At 38.2% G+C, this 25,669-nt stretch overlaps 1 protein-coding gene across 9 annotated transcripts in view; it reads left to right on the top strand.

Annotated features, from left to right (window-relative positions):
• Positions 1-18,061: 18,061 nt before the first annotated feature.
• The window catches only part of LOC137241431 (serine-rich adhesin for platelets), a 54,434-nt gene continuing 46,826 nt past the window's right edge, over positions 18,062-25,669 (top strand). For 3 of the 9 annotated variants that reach the window (XM_067769030.1, XM_067769028.1, XM_067769022.1), the window contains exon 1: positions 18,062-18,437. The gene's annotated coding sequence lies outside the window, so the exon portion shown is untranslated. Of the gene's footprint in view, positions 18,438-18,489; positions 18,558-25,669 lie in introns of all 9 variants that reach the window. The other 6 variants (XM_067769029.1, XM_067769024.1, XM_067769027.1 and 3 more) reach the window with 5 other exon arrangements.

Genomic DNA, 25,669 nt, shown 5'->3' with positions numbered 1-25,669 from the left:
AACCTTATTTCTAAAATTTTGATGTTGCTTTGCCCGTGGTGTGAACGCAGGGCATTCGGTGTGGTAGGCGGAGCACGCTACCATCACACCACGGTGGTCGCAAATAGTTAGAAATATTTTGACAAATAAATAGTATTATTTGTGAAATATATAGTTTTAGTGTTATATTTCAATCATTAAAGGGGAGGAGTGATGGGGAAACATATTGAGTAAAAAGTGCTAAGTCAGGAGAAAAAATTTGTTTTGAGTGAGGAAATTGTGCTAAGTCATAAAATAGCTGCTGGGTTAGCATACATGATTTTTATTTATCTTTTTCAAAGCTTCTATACTCAAAAGTATTGCAACTAAGGTATCCTCATTCACAGTTTTGAAAAAAAGGTTATTTCAAAAATTATTCAGTTTTTTTCGTCTCCTGTAAAATTCGTAAAAAGTGACTTAGCACATTTTCACATTAAGCTAACAATATATTATTTTTTATGCATATAACTCAGAGAAATCTGAGTTTTTTACTATTTTGTTGTGTGTTATTATATGGGGTATATACACATACATATTGCAATTCCGCTTATTTCAAATCTTCTACTAAGGTTCGAATCACTAAACCGTTGAATAAATAACTTCACTTTTCAATAATGCAAAATGGCCTTTATTAAAGTACAATAACACTACTATTGCTCGACAGATAGCGTACTTAATTCAAACTGATTGTAGCGCCTCTACTGTTGCTGCCTTTTATACTCTTTGATTTCCTCGATGCATCTTCTACGCGCTTCTGTTCTAGAATCTACTAGCTGGTTATCTGCTATAATTATAACTACAGATGTACGTGTATAGCTCTCATATGCGCGTGTGTTTGTGAGCGACACTTCCACAATTATAATTGCATATCTCAGATAAGATATCTGCATGTGTTTGTGCGTTGCTTCTCCGCTGTGTGTACGTACATATGTGTAGTTATAATGATTGAATTATTGATGTGAATACAGTCACTGCTTAGCATCGGCTTAGAGATGGCAGTACCCCTTAGTGTTGCTAATATTCGTAACAATATAATAAAATTCTAACAGGTCTATACATTGAAGATATTTTAGAAAAATTGATAAGACAGGTCCTTATGAACCCCTTGAATCAAAATCGACAGTATTTATGTTGGTCTGTATGTAAACTTACGAGAATATATAAAAATCTTATCCGTACCGCATTTTGGGTTTATTTAAATCTACACTGAAAGAAATGGTGCTAGTAAAATCAACAAATCGGTTCTGTTGTTCTTGACTTAACTGAGATTCGGTGAAATTGATCGAATTACGGTTTATTCGTTCGACCGAGTTCTTTGTCAAACGAACAAATTAGTTTAGTCATTTCAACAGAAGAGAAATTGTCGCTCTTAAGTTAACAAAATTCTGTAAAATTGACTGATTCCTGGTCAATCTAACTGATTTTTCTGTTAACACAACTGATCTCACTGGTCATTTCAACAGCGATCAACAGTCAATACATGAGCAAATTTCAAAGAGAATTTTACGCTGATTGCGCTCTCTACTTTGTATTTATGACGATGGTGCCACTTGTTTAAAAAAAAATACCAAAATAAGAAAACCACCAAATCGAAAAAACACACAAAATGGGAAAACAACAAAAAACTAGTTTTTCAGTTATCAATACAAAACGAAAAACCCTTTTTTGAATTTACTGTGCAAAAAATTATGAGATACCGGGACACCTATTTATCGGGTACAATTTTGCAACTTCTCCTCCAAGCGAAATGCAAAATTGCGCCCTCTTGTTGCAAAAGTTTTGTTTGAACGAACAGGATTTTTCCAAAGTTAGTAACATTTTGTTCAAGTTTTTACGAATTTTTACTCACGCGAACGAATTTAATAAGATAATAAAAAAAATCTTTTTTTAATGTTGATGTTTCCGACAACATAAAAGTTTGAGTTGTTTTGGAATCGCTTCAACTTACAGTGTTACGAAAATTAAACTTGCCGTATTACATGTAAAGTTACTCCAGTGGTGAATTACCTTCTAGCGATTTGATTCTTTACTTTTCTATAACTTACAAGTTATCTATTTAAAATGTTATGTCAAACATTTATACAAGTTTTATTCAAAACAATCAAGTGTGGCAACTACATGCGAGAGAAGAAATTGAGAATGAGCTGAGCTGCAACTTAGAGAATTGAGAATCAGTTTTGTGACTACTATTTTCATTTTTATTTGCAAAGCGAAGTTCAAAACTATAAAATAAATAAATTATAAAATATAAAATTTGGTGAAAATGCGTTTAATAAAACAAAATAACAAAGTATATAATGTTTAATGTGTGCCAGCATATTTGATGTAAACCCAATTGACGTCCGGTTAGTAAGTGCTACCGTGGTGTGAAGGTAGCGTGCTCCGCCTGCCACACCGTATGCCCTGGGTTCGCACCCTGGGCAAAGCAACATCAAAATTTTAGAAATAAGGTTTTTCAATTAAAAGAAAATTTTTCTAAGCGGGGTCGCCCCTCGGCAGTGTTTGGCAAGCGCTCCGAGTGTATTTCTGCCATGAAAAGCTGTCAGTGAAAACTTATCTGCCTTGCAGATGCCGTTCCGAGTCGGGACCATGTAGGTCCCGTCCGGCCAATTTGTAGGGAAAATCAAAAGGAGCACGACGCAAATTGGAAGAGAAGCTCGGCCTTATATCTCTTCGGAGGTTATCGCGCCTTATATTTATTTATTTATATGGCAAGGTACTTTCGTTGAAAGCTGTCGCAACAACTTTTTTTGTTCATTTGACTACTAAAACGGTCAATTACGAATCACCGATTTGTGCGCAGTTGATTCAACATCTTGTTGCGATGGATAAAAATTAACAGAAACTTCGGTTGAATTGACCCGTATTTCGGTTGATTTTACCAGTCTTTTTCTTTCAGTGCAAAAAATTGGAAGGACGGGATAGCTGATTTGTACTTTTTTATTTGACTTCCGCAGTACGATTTTGAAATTAGTCCATCGAATTTACAAAAACAAAGTACATGGAACTTGTATTTATGTTTGTAGGTATGTCATCATGCTGCATCTTGTATAGTTCTGCCATGATCAATTATTTCTTAGAAAAAACAGAGTTGCCGGTAGTAGAAACTTCTTAAGAGCTGTGTACTGCAAACAAAATTTAACACGAAATTTTTCTTAAACTTTTCTTGAGCGTCATTTTCGAGTTCATAGCAAAGCGGTGCCTCTAATCACGGTGCGTATAGTGACAATTTTTTAGTGGTCGTAATATAGCAGTTTCTTGTGGAATCCAAGCCTCAAATTAACACTTAAAATATTGAAATTTAAGGAGCTTCAAAACTGCATACCCAGAAAATGTTTAAAATTTCTTAGTGAAAATTTTAAAACTTTACTTAAAATCTTTACTTTTATTTTTCAGTTGCCTAACACTGCAAACTACGAAGAAACTTTCAGCAAATTCAAGGGGCTGTATAGCGCAACCCTTTCAGGTCACCAGCGCAATATATATCTTCTCCAAACCCAATTGTCAACCTCACTTATCCGTGGCTTATCCTGTTTTACTAACAGACGAGGCTCTGGCGACCCCATGCTCCTCATGGAACTTGATGATGGGGAGGGAGGGATGGCCTGAAGGTTTAAATTAGCCATATAAATCGTTCCCGAGATGGTCGGGTCAACACCTTAATGGTGCTGTGTTACCGGAGCGTACCGGATCTGTATCCGGCAAAGGATCATCGCATCGATAACACTCCCAAAGCCTTCGGGGAGTAACCTTATCTCTACAACAACAACAACAAGAAACTTTCAAATCTTGTTCCGGGTGGGTAAGTAATATACAGTTGTCCCGTGCATACGATCATGGGAAACACCTCTCACATATACTTCAAATTAATATAAACTGTGCTAACTGCTTGTTAGTTTTTGGGCGTAGGCATAGCTCGCTGAGACCCCAAATAAATGTTGTTACGCTTACCATAAAAGGAAGAAATAAATTGCTGCACTAAAGAAAAAATCTTACTTTGACCATCTGGTAGAGCTACTTACCAGTTCCACCTGGGATCTTAGATCTGGCGGATTTAAGCCAGACTTATTAAAATTCTCACAACTAATGCACATTTAGAAATTGTACCCTGCTTATGGTATGTATATATACATATGTGGTTACGTCATTGTATAGAAAAGTTCGAGCTATGTTCTTTACCTAAACTAATCACGGGTCAATTCAACCGAAATTTCTGTTAATTTTTATCCATCGCAACAAGATGTTTAATCAACTGCGTACAAATCGTTGATTCGTAATTGACCGTTTTAATAGTCAAATGAACAAAAAAAGTGGTTGCGACAGCTTTGAACGAAACCTTGCCATATAAATAAATAAATGTAAGACGCGATAAACTCCGAAGAGATATAACGCCGAGCTTCTCTTCCATCACACCACGGTGGCACTTACTACCGAACGTCAATTGGGCTTACATCAAATATGCTGGCACACATTAAACATTATACACTTTATTATTTTGTTTTTTAAACGCATTTTCACCAAATTTTATATTTTCTAATTTATTTATTTTATAGTTTTGAACTTCGCTTTGCAAATAGAAATGAAAATAGTAGTCACGAAACTGATTCTCAATTCTTTCAGTTGCAGCTCATTCTCAATTTCTTCTCTCGCATGTAGTTGCCACACTTGATTGTTTCGAACAAACTTTGTATAAATGTTTGACATAACAAAGTAAAGAATCAAATCGCTAGAAGGTAATTCACCACTGGAGTAACTTTACATGTAATACGGCAAGTTTAATTTTCGTAACACTTTAAGTTAAAATGATTTCAAAACAGCTCAAACTTTTATGTTGTCGGAAACATCAACATTAAAAAGGATGTTTTTATTATCTTATTAAATTCCTTCGCGTGAGTAAAAATTCGTAAAAACTTGAACAAAATGTTACTAACTTTGGAAAATCCTGTTCGAACAAACAAAAATTTTGCAACAAGAGGGCGCAATTTTGCATTTCGCTTGGAGGACAAGTTGCAAAATTGTACCCAATAAATAGGTGTCCCGGTATCTCATAATTTTTTGCACAGTAAATTCAAAAAAGGGGTTTTCGTTTTGTATTGATAACTGAAAGACTAGTTTTTTGTTGTTTTCCCATTTTGTGTGTTTTTTCAATTTGGTGGTTTTCTTATTTTGGTATTTTTTTTTTAAACAAGTGGCACCATCGTCATAAATACAAAGTAGAGAGCGCGATAAGCGTAAAATTCTCTTTGAAATTTGCTCATGTATTGACTGTTGATCGCTGTTGAAATGACCAGTGAGATCAGTTGTGTTAACAGAAAAATCAGTTAGATTGACCAGGAATCAGTCAATTTTACAGAATTTTGTTAACTTAAGAGCGCCAATTTCTCTTCTGTTGAAATGACTGAACTAATCAATTTCACTGAATGTCCGTTTAGTCAAGAACAACAGAACCGATTTGTTGATTTTACTAGCACCATTTCTTTCAGTGTGGTTACGCCATGTAATTGATTGTGCATTGTTTCTTAAATTAAAATTAAATATTCTATGTGTATTGTACATCAAACACTATGTGTATTGTACACCAAAAAACGTAAAAATTTCTTGGCTAGTCTATTTCCATGCAAAAGAGATAAGACAAACATTTAAAAATGTGTAAATAATGCAATATACCAGTCGTCTACAAAAATTTTTGCAAAACACTATTAAAAAAATGATTCAAGTAATTGAACAATTGATTCAAGAGGTGATCGAGGCCATTATGGACCAAACAAGTCTGATATCTTATCCGTAAACTGCCTGACATGATGTCTCGTTTTGACAGGATGTTCAATATGGCCACACATACGGCTATCTTCAACGGGTGATATGAGGAGATGCAGGCTGATGAGACCAAGATAGTTACTTTAAAAATCAGGTGATCGGTTTTATTTGTAATACTGACGTCTACGCGGAAGATACTACACTTGTCTTATCCACAATGATCTGTGCTTTTTACTATTGTAAATGTTTTTTTTTAAACATTCGCAATGAGCACAACTCAGAGCAAGAAAATTGGTCATTAAAAACATGAACATGAAATATTTTAACCCGATATAAGCTAGATTAGCTCAATAAACCAAACTATTATTCGCCGCTTTTGAAAATGATATTGAGAAACAAGTAACGAAGGCTAAGTTCGGGTGTAACCGAATATTACATACTCAGCTGAGAGCTTCGGAGACAAAATAAGGAAAAATCACAATGAAGGAAAATGAACCTAGGGTAACCCTGGAATGTGTGTGTACGATATGGGTATGAAATGAAAGATGTTGATGAGTATTTTAAAAGGGAGTGGACCTTAGTTCTATAGGTGAACGCCTTTTCCAGATATCGCCATAAGGGTGGACCAGGGGTCACTCTATAATGTGTTTGTACGTTATGGGTATCAAATTAAATTTATTAATGAGGGCTTTAAAAGGGAGTGGTGGTAGTTGTATATGTGAAGACGTTTTCGAGATATCGACCAAAATGTGGACCAGGGTGACCCAGAACATCATCTGTCGGGTACCGCTAATTTATTTATATATGTCATACCACGAACAGTATTCCTGCCAAGATTCCAAGGGCTTTTGATTTCGCCCTACAGAACCTTTTCATTTTCTTCTACTTAATATGGTAGGTGTCACACCCATTTTGCCAAGTTTTTTTCTAAAGTTATATTTTGCGTCAATAGACCAATACAATTACCATGTTTCATCCCTTTTTTCGTATTTGGTATAGAACTATGGAATTTTTTTCATTTTTCGAAATTTTCGATATCGAAAACGTGGGTGTGGTCATAGTCGGATTTAGCCCATTTTTAATACCAAGATAAAGTGAGTTCAGATAAGTACGTGAACTAAGTTTAGTAAAGATATATCGATTATCGTGCTAACGGCCGAGCTGAAGGACAGACGGTCGACTGTGGATAAAAAATGGGCGTGGCTTCAACCGATTTCGCCCATTTTCACAGAAAACAGTTATTGTCATATCTATGCCCCTACCAAATTTCACAAGGATTGGTAAATTTTTGTTCGACTTATGCAATTAAAAGTATTCTAGACAAATTAAATAAAAAAGGGCGGAGCAACGCCCATTTTGAAATTTTCTTTTATTTTTGTATTTTGTTGCACCTTATCATTACTGGAGTTGAATGTTGACATAATTTACTTATATACTGTAAAGATATTAAATTTTTTGTTAAAATTTGACTTTTAAAATTTTCTTTTTAAAAAGTGGGCGTGTCCGTCATCCGATTTTGCTAATTTTTATTTGGCGCACATAGGTATAGGAGTAACGTTCCTGCAAAATTTCATCACGATATCTTCAACGACTGCCAAATTACAGGTTGCAAAACTTTTAAATTACCTTCTTTTAAAAGTGAGCGGTGCCACACCCATTGTCCAAAATTTTATTAATTTTCTATTCTGCGTCATAAGTTCAACTCACCTACCAAGATTCATCGCTTTATCCGTCTTTGGTAATGAATTATTGCACTTTTTCGGTTTTTCGAAATTTTCGATATCGAAAAAGTGGGCGTGGTTATAGTCCGATATCGTTCATTTTAAATAGCGATCTGAGATGAGTGCCCAGGAATCCACATACCAAATATCATCAAGATGCCTCAAAATTTACTTAAGTTATCGTGTTTACGGACGGACGGACATGGCTAAATAAATTTATTTTTTCGCACAGATCATTTTGATATATAAAAGTCTATATCTATCTCGATTAGTTTACGCCGTTACGGATTACCGTTATGCGAACAAAATTAATATACCCTGTGAGCTCTGCTCAGCTGAGTATAAAAACGTTGAACGCAGAGGGTTGTTGTCTTGGCTTACCACCAACTTCGCTGTTTTCTAACCTCGTATTCCAATGAAGCGTGATCCAGATACGGACAGAGATTTAACATGCAAATGCAACAACAATGTGATCCATATGAATCAGTTTGTTTTTGCAATTGCATGTTAAATTTCTATCCGCCTCTGGATCACGCTTCATTGGAACGGAACATAATTTGCCACTTAAGCCTTCTAACATTGCATCATCTCATACAGTCCAGGTCGCTGCTATATTACGGCCTCTATAAAGGCGACCGTCCCGTCCCATCAATTTGTAGGGAAAATCAAACTAGGAGGAGGAAGAGAAGCTCGGCCTAAATCTCCTCTTAGATAAATCGCGCCATGTATTTATTTTTATTTTATATAGCTGCACCGCTTTCGAGGAAACCAAGCCTTTAAGCCTCTAAACATTTTTCCAGATTTTTGATAATTTTTTGTTTGTTGCTCAAATCAGCATTTTCTTCCATACAACCTTTTGAACGTAATTTATTTTATAATGGCCACTTTTAAAATACGTGAGAAAGACAGTTATTCAGACATAAGTTTAACAAACAAAATTTTATTATGTTGTTGTTTTTGTAGCAGTACTTAGCTCATTCAAAAGGTGCCACCACTCACAAATTGTCATCAATATTGTCTAACGGGAGTCCAAGGAAACTTGGAGTTTCAACAGGGACCAGAGGGGTGTTAGAGGCGTTGGTTCCACATTTCAAATAAAAAGATGGTAGGTGTCATGTTGGGACACGTTGCAAGCAGGACATGCATTATATATGCCGTGCTTGGTTCTGGATAGGTAAAAGTTAAACCTGTTACAGTGTCCAGAAGTTGAGCCAGAGTGATGCGCGTCTCCCTAGGAAGAATGCTTTCCTCTTCTGGGAGTTCAGGGTATTTATCTTTAAGAACGGGGTTCGCCGGCCAATTCCTGGCATAAAAGTCCGACGCCTTTTTTTGGATATCACTGAGGACCTGTTTGTATTTTTCTTCTACATACGGCTGTGTTCTCAGGCGCCGTATTTCCTCATAATGCTTGCGAATATTACTTCTTAAGCCCCTAGGGGGCGTGGCTTCTTCAATCAGATGTCTGTTGGGATACCCAGGTTTCTGGGTGTCCAACAAAAACTGTTTGTTGAGCATTTCATTTCTCTCCCTAATGGGAAGTACTCGCGCCGCATTGTGTAGGTGGTGTTCTGGGGACATAGAAAGTGATAAGGAGCGTGTGTTCTCAGGCGCCGTATAATGCTTGCGAATATTACTTCTTAAGCCCCTAGGGGGCGTGGCTTCTTCAATCAGATGTCTGTTGGGATGCCCAGGTTTCTGGGTATCCAACAAAAACTGTTTGTTGAGCATTTCATTTCTCTCCCTAATGGGAAGTACTCGCGCCGCATTGTGTAGGTGGTGTTCTGGGGACATAGAAAGTGATAAGGAGCGTGTGTTCTCAGGCGCCGTATTTCCTCATAATGCTTGCTAATATTACTTCTTAAGCCCTTAGGGGGCGTGGCTTCTTCAATCAGATGTCTGTTGGGATGCCCAGGTTTCTGGGTATCCAACAAAAACTGTTTGTTGAGCATTTCATTTCTCTCCCTAATGGGAAGTACTCGCGCCGCATTGTGTAGGTGGTGTTCTGGGGACATAGAAAGTGATAAGGAGCGATTCTGAGCAATATTTTGTCAGGCCTGTATTTTCTTCCAGTGAGTAACCTTTAGACTTGGCGACCATATCGAAGACGCGTAGCATGCAAGCGGACGACCAATTGATTTGTAAGTGGTAGTGAGCGTTTCTTTGTCTTTACCAAAAGTGCTGCCGGCAATAGATTTGAGGATTTAATTACGGCTATGGATTTTAGGTAGAATTGCGGTTGCATGCTCGCCAAACATTTTAAATGAAAACTTTAGTATCTTTTGCTTCTTTGAAAACTTTACAAAACAGTTTTGAAACTTAACGAAAAGAAAGGGACGAGGAAGATGGAACTTCAGGCCACACTTGACAGCTGAGAGCTTCGAATCGAGAGACAAAAAAAACTCTGTCACAATGAAGCACCAAAACACAAATTAAAATAATGAGTCATAGGTACAAAACATTTGTAGGATAGTATTCAGTTCAAAATTATACAGAAATTTAAAATGATGACCCACTGCTTCTTAACAGAGATACAGGGTGTACGAATTAATCAAAGATAAGGCTATTACGTCCAAGCTATATTCAATCTTACATACATATGTACGTATGTATGTAACTTTGTATGACTACTATGTTCTATTGTACAATTATAGTCTCCAACTCTTGCCAGCATTTTGTTTTATTTTGTTGTTGTTTTTTGATTTGAGTTGCTTTATTTGCTAACAAACATTCATTTCTTTCATTTGGTTTTCCTCCCTTGTTTTGCAACAACAACAACTCTAAATGGAATAACAAAATTAAATAAATAAAACAATAACAAAAGTTGTTTGAGTTTAGAGATTTTCACGGAACCAAAAACAACAAAGCAGAAATGTTTGCGAGATTTTTAACAAAATTGAAGTCTTATAAAAGTGTACGTGTGTGTGTGTGTTAAGATTGTTTATGGGACTTTATTGTGCTTCTGCAGGCTGGTAAAGGGAGGTTAGGACATAGCCAAATCCCGTTCCTTGGTTGTGTGCGAAGCGTGAGACCTGCTACGTAAAAACGCCTTCCAATGAAACATAAAAATAACAAACCTCGGATGATATTTTTTTCTGATGAAGACCACAGCAAACTGTACTTACAGAAATCATGGACAAATTGCACACAAACCCCCCCCCCCCCCCCCCTCCCTCCGAAAAGCAATGGAGTTAATACCACAGATAGGCCAAATGCAAGTTATTCACATTGGTTGATTATTTTGAAAATGAATATGAAAAACAAAATTGTATGTAAAGGCGTCCACCTATAGAACTAAGGCCCACTACGTTTGAAATCAGGGCTATTCATTTCATAGCACAATTGTGCCCTCTCAATTCACACGCATATGATTCGCTCTGTCGTCGTTAATTGAGTTACAAGCCAACCTAATATAAACGCACGCAAGTCATTTTCTGTCAAAAATGTCTCATGCACATACAACTTGTATGAGAGCAACCCAAATTGAATTTGCTGCGTAAAAACCATAGCGGAATAATACAAGGTGGCAGCATGGTGACATACCTACAAACATAAATAAAAATTCCATGTATTTTGTTTTTGTAAATTCGATGGACAAATGTCAAAATCGTACGGCACCGGAGGTTGATGTATCAAATCAATTAAAAAAAGTTTATAATCAGCTGTTCCATGCTGCCACCTTGTATCGTTGCACCATGGTAAAAACCGATTCCCAATTTTTGTTCTACGTGACATTTAGATTTGACGTTTGCACACATGCTTTACATTGTCGCAACGCATGCTTATTTGGGTTTGGGCAAAAAACGCCGGTTGTTTGCGTGCGCTAAAAAAACGCAGTGCGATTTTATTAGGTTGGCTTGTTAGTCGTCACTTGGCACTTGGCGTAGCAAAATCAGTGGTTGGTATCGGCTGATCGGTATCAAAATATTTATGAAAAATTATGCGCGATACACATCGTCGCTGTTAGCTCGTTGCTTGCTAGTAAGCGACTAAATGAAAAATCATTTCACCCGCACGATTTTCGCGACGATTGTGCTCTCACTAATACAGGTGCACTTTCAGTTTTGAATAGCCCAGTTTTAAATAATCATTAATACCTTCCATGTGATACCCATGTCATACAAACACATTCCAGGATTACCCCTACGCTTCCCAAGGCAGTCGGTTCTATGAACCGGAGCGACTCGGGATTTTTCCCGACCAAGGACTGTCATTTCAGTGTGACCCCATCTAATTTGTTTCGTCCCTCCCATTGTCCGTTGTCATCCTCCTAGCAGCTCCTCGCAGCAGGACTGCTCCATATTCTCTTACTCCGGGAAGACATCGAATCCAATCCGGGTCCGTCTCCTGACCCCGGTCGTGAGAAATGGTTTTGCTGCATCTGCCGAAAAGAATCTTTTTAAGACGGTCATACTCTGTTCAGTGTGTCAGTGCAAGGGATGGTTGCATCGGACAGGTTGTTCTGGGCTTGATCCCAAAACCCGACGTCCACGTAACTTTTATAAATCTTTTGTGGCTCCTTGCTGTTCACGCCCAAGGGCGTCCCGTAGTCTACGCCTTAGCGCCCCCCCCCCCCCCACTACCCTCAAGCAGCCCCGCTGCTCAGCAAGCCACAACAAGTACCCGCTACTGCTCGCGCCCCACGGCGAGAACAACTCAAACAGCTGATACCACTCATAACTACTACCTTCGTAGTAGAGTTGGTAGCAATGCTGAGCATCAGCCCCTGCCCCCGTCTTCTCCCCCCTCTTTTCCGGCAGCAATCGTGCAGGTCATGGAAACAGACTCTTAGTCCCTACCTCCGTTTGCACCGTCTGCCAGCACAGAATATATAGGTTTGCGACATCCGCCCAATGCAGCTCCTGCCTTGGGTGGTGCCACTTTCCCAGATGTTCTGGTCTCCGCGACGGCAACCCACCGACGGGTTTCATCGCGTCATGTTGCCAGTTCGCAAACCCAAATCATCCGGGTACCCCAATGCTTGCCCAAGGGCGCCCAGTCCCAAGGCCACAACAGCAATTGCGTCCTGGCCTTCCACAACCTAGGCGTAGTCACCCGTCACTTACCCCCAGAGTGGCGACGTCTCCCCTTATGCACTTCAGAATCCTGCAGTCAAACTGTAATGGACTAACTGGGAAGATTACGGAGATAGTCGATTTAATGAAGCGGCACAACATCCGCATTGCTGCGATTCAAGAGACTAAACTCACAGCAAGATCTGCATTGCAGACCTGCTCTGGGTATAACGTCCACAGGAAAGACCGCGAGAGCGGAAATGGAGGCGGTCTCGCGTTTATCATACACCACTCTGTGCAATATTATATATTTGATCCTGGCATCGACCGCAGGGACAATGTCTTAGAACGTCAAGGCCTATCTGTCCGGTCAGGCGATGCAAACCTAGAAATCATCAACATCTACATCCCTCCTGCCACCTGTTGCCCCAGTAGATACCGCCCTAATATCAGGCCCTTACTCACTGGCAACAATCGCATTATATTAGGTGATTTCAATGCCCATCATGATCTATGGCATTCAAACTTGCCGGCGGACAGTAGGGGTGAGATGTTGGCGGATCAAATAGAAGAAGCGACGTTCTGCACAATAAACGGAGACGCCCCCACACGTATGGTAGGAAGCTGTCATAGCTCGCCAGATATCCCAATCGTGAGCGCAGAACTCGTAAACTGCGTCAACTGGCAGCCGATGGTAACATTGGCATCCGACCACCTGCCCATACTTATTTCGCTTAAGCGTACCGCCGACTTCATCGTCACTTAAAAACGCACTTTCATAAACTTCAAAAAAGGAAAGTGGGAAGAATATAAATCCTTTACAGACAGCCGCTTTGCTGCCCTCCCTATCCCGACTGATGCCCGCCAAGGGGAGCGTGCCTTCCGTAAGGTCATTAAATCCGCCTCGGCACATTTCATTCCCGCCGGGAGAATTCCCGAAATCCGGCCCCACTTCCCGGCGGAGGCCGCAAACTTAGCGAGAGAACGTGACCTTATAAGACAGCTTGATCCAGGCGACCCCCAAATAAGGGATATAAACCAACGCATCAGATTGCTTGTGGATGAACACAAGCGGGCGAAATGGGAGGAGCACCTAAGAGGTTGTAACCTCTCTACCGGTGTGGGTAAACTTTGGTCCACCGTAAAGTCCCTATCGAATCCGACTAAGCACAAAGACAAAGTTTCCATCGCCTTTGGCGACAAAGTGCTGTCGGACGCGAAAAAATGCGCGAGCGCTTTCTGCCGACAATATATAATGCATCCTACGGTCGACAAAGATAGACGGAGAGCCAATAGACACGCACATAAACACAAATTCAGCCCGTCACCAATCACCATCACCGCTAAAGAGGTTGAGGACGCCATTGGTCGTGCTAAACCATCCGAAGCAGTGGGCCCAGACGGCATAGCCATGCCGATGCTTAAGGGCCTAGGGAAAGAGGGCTTCAAATATTTGGCGCATGTCTTCAATCTGTCTCTTTCCACCTTTGTCATACCTGAGAAATGGAAAATGGCCAAGGTGGTCCCGCTACTAAAGCCTGGGAAACCAGCTAACATAGGTGAGTCGTATCGTCCGATATCTCTCCTATCGCCAGTGGCAAAGACGTTTGAAGCCATTTTGCTCCCTTATTTCCAAGCAAATTTGCAGCTAGCCCCTCATCAGAATGGCTTCAGAAAACTCCATAGCACTACCACCGCGCTAAATGCCATTAGCACCCCAATAAATTGCGGTTTAAATCAATACCCCCACCATAGAACAGTACTCGTAGCGCTAGACCTATCAAAAGCTTTCGATACGGTCAACCATGGCTCGTTACTGCAGGACCTGGAAGGGTCTACCCTTCCCCCATGTCTTAAAAGGTGGACCGCAAATTATCTGGGTGGTCGGCAGGCATCGGTGCAATTTAGAAACGAAGCATCAAAACCAAGGAGAATTAAACAAGGGGTGCCACAGGGTGGTGTCCTATCCCCACTTTTGTTTAATTTCTACATATCTAAGCTACCTTCACCACCGGAAGTCACAATCGTTTCCTACGCCGATGACTGCACAATAATGGCCACAGGCCCAGGCCTAAAGATCGATGCGCTATGCAATAAAATAAACGGCTACCTCCCTGATCTCTCCAGTTTTTTCGCCTCGCGAAACCTGGCATTATCACCGACTAAATCTTCCGCGACCTTATTTACAACATGGACGCCCCAAATGTCGACCATTTTGAACATCCACGTCGATGGCACTACTCTACCGACTGTCCTACACCCCAAAATCTTAGGTGTGACGTTTGATCAGGGTCTAAATTTTGGTGAGCACGCAGCCGCAATTGTTCCGAGAATTCAGAGCCGTAACAAAATCCTCAAATCAATCGCTGGCAGTACTTGGGGAAAAGATAAAGAAACGCTCATGACTACATACACAGCAATTAGCCAGCCGATTACGTGCTACGCGTCACCCATATGGTCGCCAAGCCTAAAAATCACCCACTGGAGGAAACTACAGGCTGCCAAAATACTGCGCTCAGAACCGCCACAGGGTCTTCTTATGTCCCCAGAACACCACCTACATAATGAGGCGAGAATACTCCCCATCAGGGAGAGAAATGAGATGCTAACAGTTCCTGTTGAATACCCAGAAACCTGGGCATACCAACAGACATCTGATTGATGAACCAGCACCGCCTAGGGGCTTAAGGAGTCATCTCCGTAAGCATTTTGAGGAAATACGGCACCTGAGAACCCAGCCGTATGAAGTGAAAAAACACAAGCAGGTCCTTGGTGAACTCCATAAACAGGCGTCGGACCTTTATGCCGGGAATTGCCCGGTGAATCCAGTGCTTAACGAAAATTATCCAAAACTTGCGGAAGAGGAACGCATACTCCCCAGGGAAACGCGTGTCACTCTTGCTCAACTTCGTTCTGGATACTGTAACAGGTTAAACTCTTACCTATCCAGAATCAACCCCGACATACAAAATGTATGCCCCGCTTGCAACGTGTCCCCACATGACACCAACCATCTCTTCAATTGTAATGTGGAACCAACGCCTCTAACACCCCTTTCCTTATGGTCCACCCCTGTTGAAACGGCAAGTTTCCTTGGACTCCCGTTAGAGGATATTGATGACAATTTGTGATCGGTCGCGGCTATTAGGTGGGCGAGCATTGCTACAACAACAACAACAGGGTTACCCTAGGTTCATTTTCCTACATGGTGATTTTCCCTTATTTTGTCTCCAAAGCTCTCAGCTGAGTATGTAATGTTCGGTTACACCCGAACTTAGCCTTCCTTACTTGTTTTTGTTGCCTTTATACAATCTAAAGTTCAGCTAACACTACGTATATATGTATACATATATGTATGTATGTAGTTAACAGTGTTGGGCTTTATTCCAATAAATTTGTATTTAGATAATTATTCTATTAAACTACTGGTTATGAAATTATTCAAATACAATTCATTAGAAGAAGTCAGAATGATATGAGGTATCAAACTGCTTTCAGAGTAATTCTTGTGTTTTTGGGCGAAAGACGAACTCACATAACTGTTTTTGTATGTATATAATAACCATTTCTAACCAGGCGTCCTCAAACATACAGCGATAAAAATAAGATAAACGACACACAAACGGCTTATCGCTGTATAAGTCACCGTGGTTTGATGGTAGACCCAGAAATCTTTGGTTAAAACACTATGAAAATCTTTAACGTATGCATTCTTCCTAATGCAGGAACTAAAGAACAATGCAAGAGTGATTTTCATTCCCAAGTCGTACAAAAGGGACAATAACTGGACAAATAGTTTAGGATCGACATATATAATCGCGAATTATACCGGACGCATCCCGACGTAATCGCATTTTTAACAGTTTTGATACCCTTCCGAACAAGTGCAGTGGTTCCGAAAATAGTCGCTGCCTTTAATTAAAAAGTTTGCAAAAATGGCCCGACGTGCATCGGTTTAGCATCATTTCGGAGATAGTAAATAAATCTGTTGCGAAACTGTCTCCCATCGTTGCCGCATTGTACTTACATATGTAAGTAATGCAACTGCGGGAAATGCTTGAACCCTCACTGACTCGACTAAACTGAAAATTTGCTAAAGGGCCCCAATTGATTGTCACGCTGAAATTTGTTAAACCGCCACTGTCTGTTGTTTGTACATTTTTTGCTATTCCTTTGCGCATTGTATTTGTTTGTTTGGCTATCGCTACAAATGCATTTGTATGCGTGTGCCGCTTATAAATTCCAACGACAACGAATGGTGAGTCAGTGGAAGCTGATGTACTCACAACAAAAAGCAGCAGTCAGCAACTCATAACTACACAAACATATATATGTGCATACATATGTACATTCATGCATGGCGACGAACATTTCTCTGAAAACAACCGCAATTGAACTGTTGTGAACATATGTATGTGGACATGTGTGGATGTGTGTTGCCCCCTAGGTGGCTAGGTGTAGCAGCATTCGCATTCAACGCCGACAGCCGCTGCGCTGCCTACTTCAACGCCAGCTTTGGTGCTTGTTTGTACATCGCAGTTGGTTGTAGTGTTGCTGTTGTTTATTGTTATTGTTCTTGATTAAACAACATGCAACAATAACAATTTCACAATAGCAGCTCATTATTGCGAACGAAATGCATGTCGACATACTCGTTACATCTGCCTACTGGTGTAGCTACGTATGCATGTATGTTCTTGTTACGCATGCATATTTGTGTTGCTGAGTATGTTTACAGCACATAATCTATGTACATATTTATGTGAAAAATATTTACATATTTAGCTTTACCTCCCTTGTGCAACAACCACCCTCCCTTTTTCCACATTCATTCGCAACAATGTTTTTGTTGTTATTGTTGATTTATTATTGTTTTTCTGCTTCTTTAATTAATACCGTACCACACCAACAACATCAGGAACTCATCCACACTCTGACACATTCGTTCTTTACTCTTCGGTCCTTCCATTCTCAGAAAACAATCGGACAACGGCGCAGAGTACAATACTCCGTGTCGGCTACGTTCGGTCGCTGCTCTCTCCATCAAATATTCTTGGCGCAAGTTTTGTTATGTTTATATTTTATTGTTGTTTTATTTAACATACCCCAATATGCACACAGTCATACATACATCCGTGCACACAAGCAAATCGATAAACGCTTCAGCGACGTACGTTTAGTTTCATTCATTTTCTGTCAACAATGCAACTCTATCTCCCCAGTCTCCTTTTCCTTATCGTACTAGCAAATGTATATCCGTACAAACAAATGTACAAATGTATATATATTTATTATTGAGAGTAGTGACGTCGGCAGCAAATTGAGCTGCGTTTACTATGTCCCTCACACACATTCAGGCATATTAACATAGATATTTGCTGTACTTACCCTTCGCAGCTCAGCTCGATTGTTGTTTGTTTTCTGTTTTTCTGTATTGTTTTGACGTCGCGCACTTTGAGCAGAGCAGCGCTGCTTTGAGGTAAACACAACTGAGCACAGAACAACTCAGCAGTTGAGAAATTTCATTTTAATGCGGAGTGTTTTAGTCGTTTATCGATTTCGCAAGGTTTGGAAGTGTTTTATGGCAATATTTGTCGGAAAACGGCGGAAAACATTTCGAAGAAAAAACAAAATAGATACCAAAAATAAAACAAACTTCCACAAGTGAAAGAAGAAAACTAAAGGAAATTATTGACTGTTTGTACAATCGAAGTGGTCAGTCATTTTAATGCAATTAATTCATCGAAATGCGGGTGCGTAAAAGACGTTATGGACATAATAGGTCCAGTGTTGTCTAAATCATCAAAACATAAATACATACAAACATATGTGCATTGGTGCATCGTTGGGTATGCATAGTGCGGGTGTGTAAAACCAACAACAAAGTGCGAGATGCGCGCGAAAATGCCGCGATAAAATTGTGTTCTATGTGCGTACATCCATACATATGCATACATACATACATATGTATATGGTTTTAGATTTTGCATAAAACAAAGAATTTGAAATAGCAAACCCTTCGAAATGTCGCTAATGATAAAAATGAAATGTAAACAAGACGTAAATGACAAATTTAAAATGTCAATACCTGCAGATATGTACATCAAATGCCCATGTACTTCGTAAAACAAAAACAACTACATCTTCCTCTTTAAGAATACAAACAAATTTTAAATAAATTACGGAACATACAACAAAACCTCCCAACACCCCAAAGAAGATTAAACTGAGATTTTCGTAAAATCGTCTTTTTTTAATATCGTATTTTTATATTATTAAAGCTGAGTGATAATAATTACAATGGCATTTGAAGTAATTTGAACTTTTCAAATTTGCCCTAATTATGATCGATTGATGATCATTATTATGATTACAAGAAATTGAAATTAAAATTACTGTAATTGTTTCTGCAGGTACTTTCATTACAGATTACACTAATTCGATTAAAGGTGAAATTACGATCTTAGTTATCCCAATCGTAAAGTACCTAAATCGTTAGCTGCCCCTGTCACTTGAACCTGATACCATCGCTATGGGTACCCAGCACACTACCTCTGTACCAGGGACACCTTTTTGGATGTTGATGCTTATTTATATTTTTTATTGAAAAAAAAAAAAATTAAATTTGAAAAGACTGAGAACCTGATAACTCTTATTCGGGTGTAACCATCCATCGAAGCTGTAAAATTGTGCACACAGTGTATGGGAAATGTATTTGAAGTACAAGAGTGGTATCGGTTTGAAAATATTGAGATTGACAAGTTTTTGAGTGCAGCAGTTAGTTCTTTTATCTTTTAACGCAAGCGCAAAATGCGATACTGCCCCCAAGCGTTTTCTTTTACTCGCTTAACTTGACCTTGGCGCCGAAACCGTTAGGATTTTACTCGCTTCACTTTGTTCGTATGTATCTGCTTAAAACTTGTTAATAATTCTTATTCGATACGCGTCGTTGGCAGAATGAAAGTTTCACAAATCCTATTATCTGGTTTTCCATGCTAATAATCTTATCAAATCTTGACATCGTCCATGATGTCGGACCATGTATCGGGATGGATACGATAAGATATTTTCCAAGTCAACGTGGAAAAATTTACTTCGCAGTTGCCTACTAAGTAGCGCATGTTTTTATGACCGATTCTACATAGAATTTATGGGCTATGGAAAAGCCAACCAACTGCAGCAGCGGATTTCTGAATTAATATATGTAGATATGCACCTATACATATGTGCGCTAGCGGCCAAGGTTTGCCCGTAAATTGGCTTCGCCACGCTTGAAAAATGATTCTTCCTGTCCTTTTTATCACTCTTTTTCTCTATCTTCTACTTATCCTTGTTCCTGCCCTCTCATTTCGTGTATCCCTCTTTCGATCTCAATCGCCCACTGCCACTTAACTCTTACTCCCATTATTTATGATATTGCCCCTACGTCTTCATCGCAATATTACCGTCACAACGGATTGAACCCGAAATCCCATTACAGAACTACTTACATTAAGAAATGATTTTTTTCTTCGACATCAATAAAGATAATAATTTGTTGCGCTAAGATAAATTTTCATATGTATAATACTTGTGATACAGACTAAAATACAACCAAAAACGGACAAATACAACTTTGTAGACGGAATTTAATCGATGAGTTCGGCAAACGTTCAAGTTCAACATTTGACATTTATAATAATGTCGCACTTACCACGTGTATTGCGCACGAATCGCCCCCCCAGTTTTTTGTAGACTCCAAATTATAAAATCTTCAATTGTGCCTGCTCGTGAAAGGATAAGAAGTATAAAATCTCAGGCAGCTATAGGTTTTAAACGCGAGACACTATTTAGGAACTAGAGATAACACTGAAAATTATGTCAGCCTATTTCAATGTGTGTATGTATAATCACTATAACCAACGAAAATTATTTTGGACTGATTAGACAATTGAGGAGTAAACGTCGCTCTCGAAAAACATTATTATTATTCAGAAATATGGAGGTTGAGAAGGACTGTTGGGCCAACAACCAACAAATACATATACATACATACATATATATACATATATATATATGTTGATTTGTTATGAATTGAAAGTTTAGTAATTTCTCCAGAATGAAATTGAGCGCATGTCTTTAAAAGCAACGAGCCCAATAAAAATGAACCATATCCTATTATAAAACAAGTACCTATATTCAAAACTATGTAAATTTCATAACATTTTAAATATATTTCGTGTGCTTTCAAGATCAGATTCCGTTTATGCTGATTATGATAAGAGAATACGAGTTTTTTTATTGTTTTAATGTTTATGATAGGCCAAATTTTTATGCGCAAAATTGCCAAATCAGTACTTACCAAAAAATCATCGAAAACGTACAAATGCGCAGCTAACTAGAAAACAAACAAATTGAACATAGACAACAAGTGATAGATATTTCACATACATATGGGCAAGTCCTGGGTAATGGACGCGACATTCGAACGCATTCAAAAAAAAAAAAAAATAAGCAAACATTTCTTACAAACTGAAAAAGAGATACAAAAATGTTAATTTTCGTTATATTTTGTAAGATTTCTGTTAACATCTTTAAGAATCAATCAACAGTTTATACACTGCTACAACACTCGCTGAAACGACAATAGACATCTCAATTCGTTTGGGAGAAAATAAAAGAAGACAGGAGCTGCATATAATCCATCAAGCAGGAAAGGCGTGGTCAAAAGTGCGGGACTGCAAAATTTTTAAGATCCTGTGCAAAGCCTACGATATTAGACGCGCGAAATGGCTCATATCTCTGAAGAGAGAGGTCTTAAGGCTAACGATGGGCATACTGACGGGACACTGCCTTCTGGCGTCACATGCTTATAAGTTAGGTTTCGCCAGCCCCAGTAGGTGTAGGAAGAGACCTCGAGGCAGCAATTAAGATAGGTCCTAGAAAACTTCTAGTATTTGCTAAGTGGACAGAGTTATTCTATAACATTTGTAAGTCCTGGTACCTGATAGGAGTTCTTCCGTTTGGTCGTCAAACAAATTCTGGTAACACTACGGACACATTCAGTTATGTGAGGTCTTTATTGACCAGCCAGTGCAAGCTAACCTTATACACTTCTGAAACCGCAAACAGAAATTAAGTTGTATACCAATACATATATGGATCCTTCAATGAAAGTGGGTAACGGACGAGACAAGGTATAGAAATATATAAAATATGTTACCCGAACTGTCCGGAAAAAATTATTTTATTTTTTTAAAGAAGTACACATACGACTGACGGCAGAGTGCTCGTTAAAAGCTATGCTAGGTAAAAATCAATTTTTGTTTTCATATATTTAACAAGCTTGAAACGTTTCTGGCAGTGTGACAACTTTTACAATTTTCCAAGAGAAATCAATTTCATAGCTTTCTAGTTTAATATTATAGCAACGCTTCTCGCCTCCACTCTGTCTTCAGCCTAAGTATTCAGCATCTGAAACCTTTTTTTTATTTCAAGTCCACGTTTACTGATAAGAACATTTTTTTTGTTTTTGGTAACGGAAGCATCACAAGGATAAGGGTAGGATCAATTATTAAAAACTCCGTTTTCTAAAGTTTTTTATACCTTGTTTATGCTAAAAGTATACTAAAAATTTAAATAAGAGTAAGTATGTATGTATATACATGTGTATATACATAGATCTGGGTTGAACAGCGAAACAATAAAAGGAAAGGACGTTATATTTTGTTAGTAAAACAGCCAAATTCGAAAAACGGATGAATGAAGCCTTTCCATAAAATTATGTTTCTCTGCCCAGGATAAGGAAGACAATAAACTTTTTTGTTTCCACATCATACACATCTTTTATCCTTAATCCCCAATTGTTAGAAATAAATTCTGACCACTTTTGATTTTCGGGTCGTGGTGGACCTTATTTGGGATTCGCCCATATGTTTGTATGGCTTTGCGTTCGTACATGTGAACATTAGGGCGTATCACGAAACAAGATTTGATGGGGAAAATCCGCGGGCGCGAATTTTTGGCCTTGTAAATATTTAAAAGGAATGAAAAATTATATATATCTGGTTTTCTTCAATTTGATTTTTTAAAACCTAGAGATCCGGAATAACATATGTAGCATTTTTTAAAGTAACCTAATTCGGCCTTTGACAAAGTATTGGAGTTGATTAAGTCGAGTTATTAAAAAGCTAATAATTTGCTTTATTTAATAATACTTACTGTGGACCTTGTTTGATATAGTTAGCTGTAACAAATTTAATATATTTGACTGATTGGTATCTTTTTTCTATTGATTAGCCAAGCAAATTATCAACTTTTTGTATTTCAACTATTTCTAGGCAACAATTAAGCTAGGTCTTAGAAATTTCATAGTATTTGGCAAGAACACGGAGTCATTGAGTCTCTGTGAGGTCTTTCCTAACCTAATTAGCTATAAGTTCAATAAAACACTATTTTTTATTTAAAAGTCGAAGATAATTTAAAAAGAAGACAAATTTTTAAAAAAATCCAAATTCGATGTTCTTACTTACACTGGTTTCGAAAATAGTTTCTTCCTTTCTTGAAAATCTCAAAAGAAAAATATTGAACCCAAGGCATGCATTGTGATACGCTCTAATGTTACGTACATTTACACACACATATATATATATTCAAACGTAGTTATGTATAAATTTGAGATTACATACATATGTGTACACGTGTAAATTGAACACAAAGGAGAAAGAGGCAATATATAATATCAACAAAATAACAAACAAACAATGGCAATATTCGAAACGAAATGTTTTAATGGAGACAAAGAAATAATAAATTAACAAATACTCGTATCTCTTATAGATTCTTACGTTTATATAAACAAATATATTCATATATGTAGATATTAGTCCATATACATGTAAGTCTGTATCTATAAATATGTACATATGTATGTCCATATGTATATACATACATATATATATTAATATTCGTAGAATTACGAGTGTGTCACCCTTTTTCTATGGACAAAGTTATTTTAACTCAAAGTACTTGGTCATAGCAATGTATACATATGTACATATTTTGCCTATTTAGCTTACTTTTCTAATTGTCAATCACAGTACACCTGCTATATATACATACATACATTTATGTATCTTCCTACTACATACTACATGGACAATATACATACATATACCGGAGGGTTTCAAGAAATTTTTTGAAAGCTCAAACGACGCCCGAAATATTGTTCCTTGTGAAAAAACAAAAGAGACATCAAAAATCAAAATTTTAGAAACAAGTTTTTCTAACCGGGGTCGCCCTTCGGCAATGATTTGGCAATCACTCCGAGTGTATTTCTGCCATTAAAGCTACTCAGTGAAAACTCATCTGTCTTGCAGATGCCGTTCGGAGTCGGCCAGTTTGTAGGAAAAATTTAAAGGAGCACGACGCAAATTGGAATAGAAGCTCGGCCTAAAATCACTTCGGAGATTATCGCGCCTTTCATTTTTTTATTTTTTATCTTTATACAAAAAATGAAATGCTCCCATTTTCATACATTAGTCGTGTTTTTTAACACGCGTATATCCGTTTACGCTTAAACTTTATATGGACTGCTAAGCGACAAATTTTAAATACACCTCTGAAATTGCTGTGCATAAATTTTGTCCTACTAAATTTCAATGCGCATTATACTCAGATGTAACTGAAATATGTGTCTTTGTTTCACCCTCTACATTAATTCTATGTATTCTATGTGTGTCCACAATTCATCGCAACTGATTCAGCTATATGTTATACCCTATGGTCATCAGAGCGTTGTGTCTCCGCTTTTCGGTACACCCTGTTGCTGTAGCTAGTTTTTTAACCACAGCCGCTAGATGGATCTCCTAAGCATTATCTAAGCGAGGATAGGCGTTTTTTTTACGCGCAAACGAAACGTATACGCGTGTAAAAAAAAAACACGGCTATTATTAAAATTTTAATTGGCAGTTAAACATATTTTTTATTACTAAATGTACATACATACATATGTTAATATGTGTCCTTCATTGTGGAACATTCCTCTAACTTCGCTGTTACCTGCTTTGGATGCCAAAATTATGTTCCAGAATTCAAATCGGTATTATTAAAACAGCAATACTTGCCAAATTGAGCATTGTTTTGCGTTGTTGTATGCACTCCCCGAAGGCTTTGGGGAGTGTTATCGCTGTTGATGGTCCTTGGCCGGATATAGATCCGGTACGTTCCGGTAACAAAACACCATTAAGGTATTAGCCTGATCATCTCTGCGTTATCGCTGCTAACAATTCCGGCGAAAATTCTTCAAAACTCGAAATAACGGCTACAATAAGGCGTCGGTCTTATGTTGAAATCATCCTAAGAGCATTTCATTATTTGGCATCCATTACTAATTTACACCTAAACCAGTGGCCAAACCTATCCAATATGCATTAAATTTTTCTTCATTATTATAAAAATTCATAGAAAAATTGCCTGTTGCAAAAAATACCTAAAACTAAACTAGGTTTTTTTTTAAATTACTTTGGGAGTAGTACTTCACAGTTATACTTCACAACCCATAGCGTGCTTAAATCAAAACTGAGCCCTTATTACTCAGTTTACGCTGCTTTTATACTCTCGGTTTCCTCGTTTACCCATTTCTCCCAAGGTCTAGTAATTTCGCGAACTTCATGCTTGGTTACCAGCTACATATATGTATGTATACATGTATATTTCGGCTGATGACTTCATATTTGTATGTGTGAGATGAGATATCTCTTCGTCGCCTTCTACATAAGAGTGGCTGCTTTATTGTTGTTGTGCATTTATTAGTAGCAGCCATGGCGGAACGATACAAAGTAGCAGCATGGTTACATACCTACAAACATAAACAAAAGTTCTATGTACTTGGTTTTGCAATGGAAATATATGTACATATATGTAACTAGAATACCCGGCAGACGTTGTCCTGCCCTAAATTTGGCCTATCTGCATACATTTTAATAAGCTTTTTCCGTCTAACATTTTATTATTACGTATAAACAAATAAAAAAATTTGCAATAAAATAATATTGCGCTTATAAACTGAGATATAACCTATACTATCTCTCAAGTTAGATCAAACTACACACGGGGTGCAAAACAAATTCAAAATCGGTTCAGTAGTTTAGGAGTCCATCGCGGCAAAAAATGTTGTGACAC

The sequence above is a fragment of the Eurosta solidaginis genome, chromosome 2 (assembly GCF_040869045.1).
Source record: "Eurosta solidaginis isolate ZX-2024a chromosome 2, ASM4086904v1, whole genome shotgun sequence".
In the NCBI taxonomy this organism is placed as follows: Eukaryota; Metazoa; Arthropoda; class Insecta; order Diptera; family Tephritidae; genus Eurosta; species Eurosta solidaginis.
This window is presented reverse-complemented; position numbering and strand designations above follow the sequence as displayed.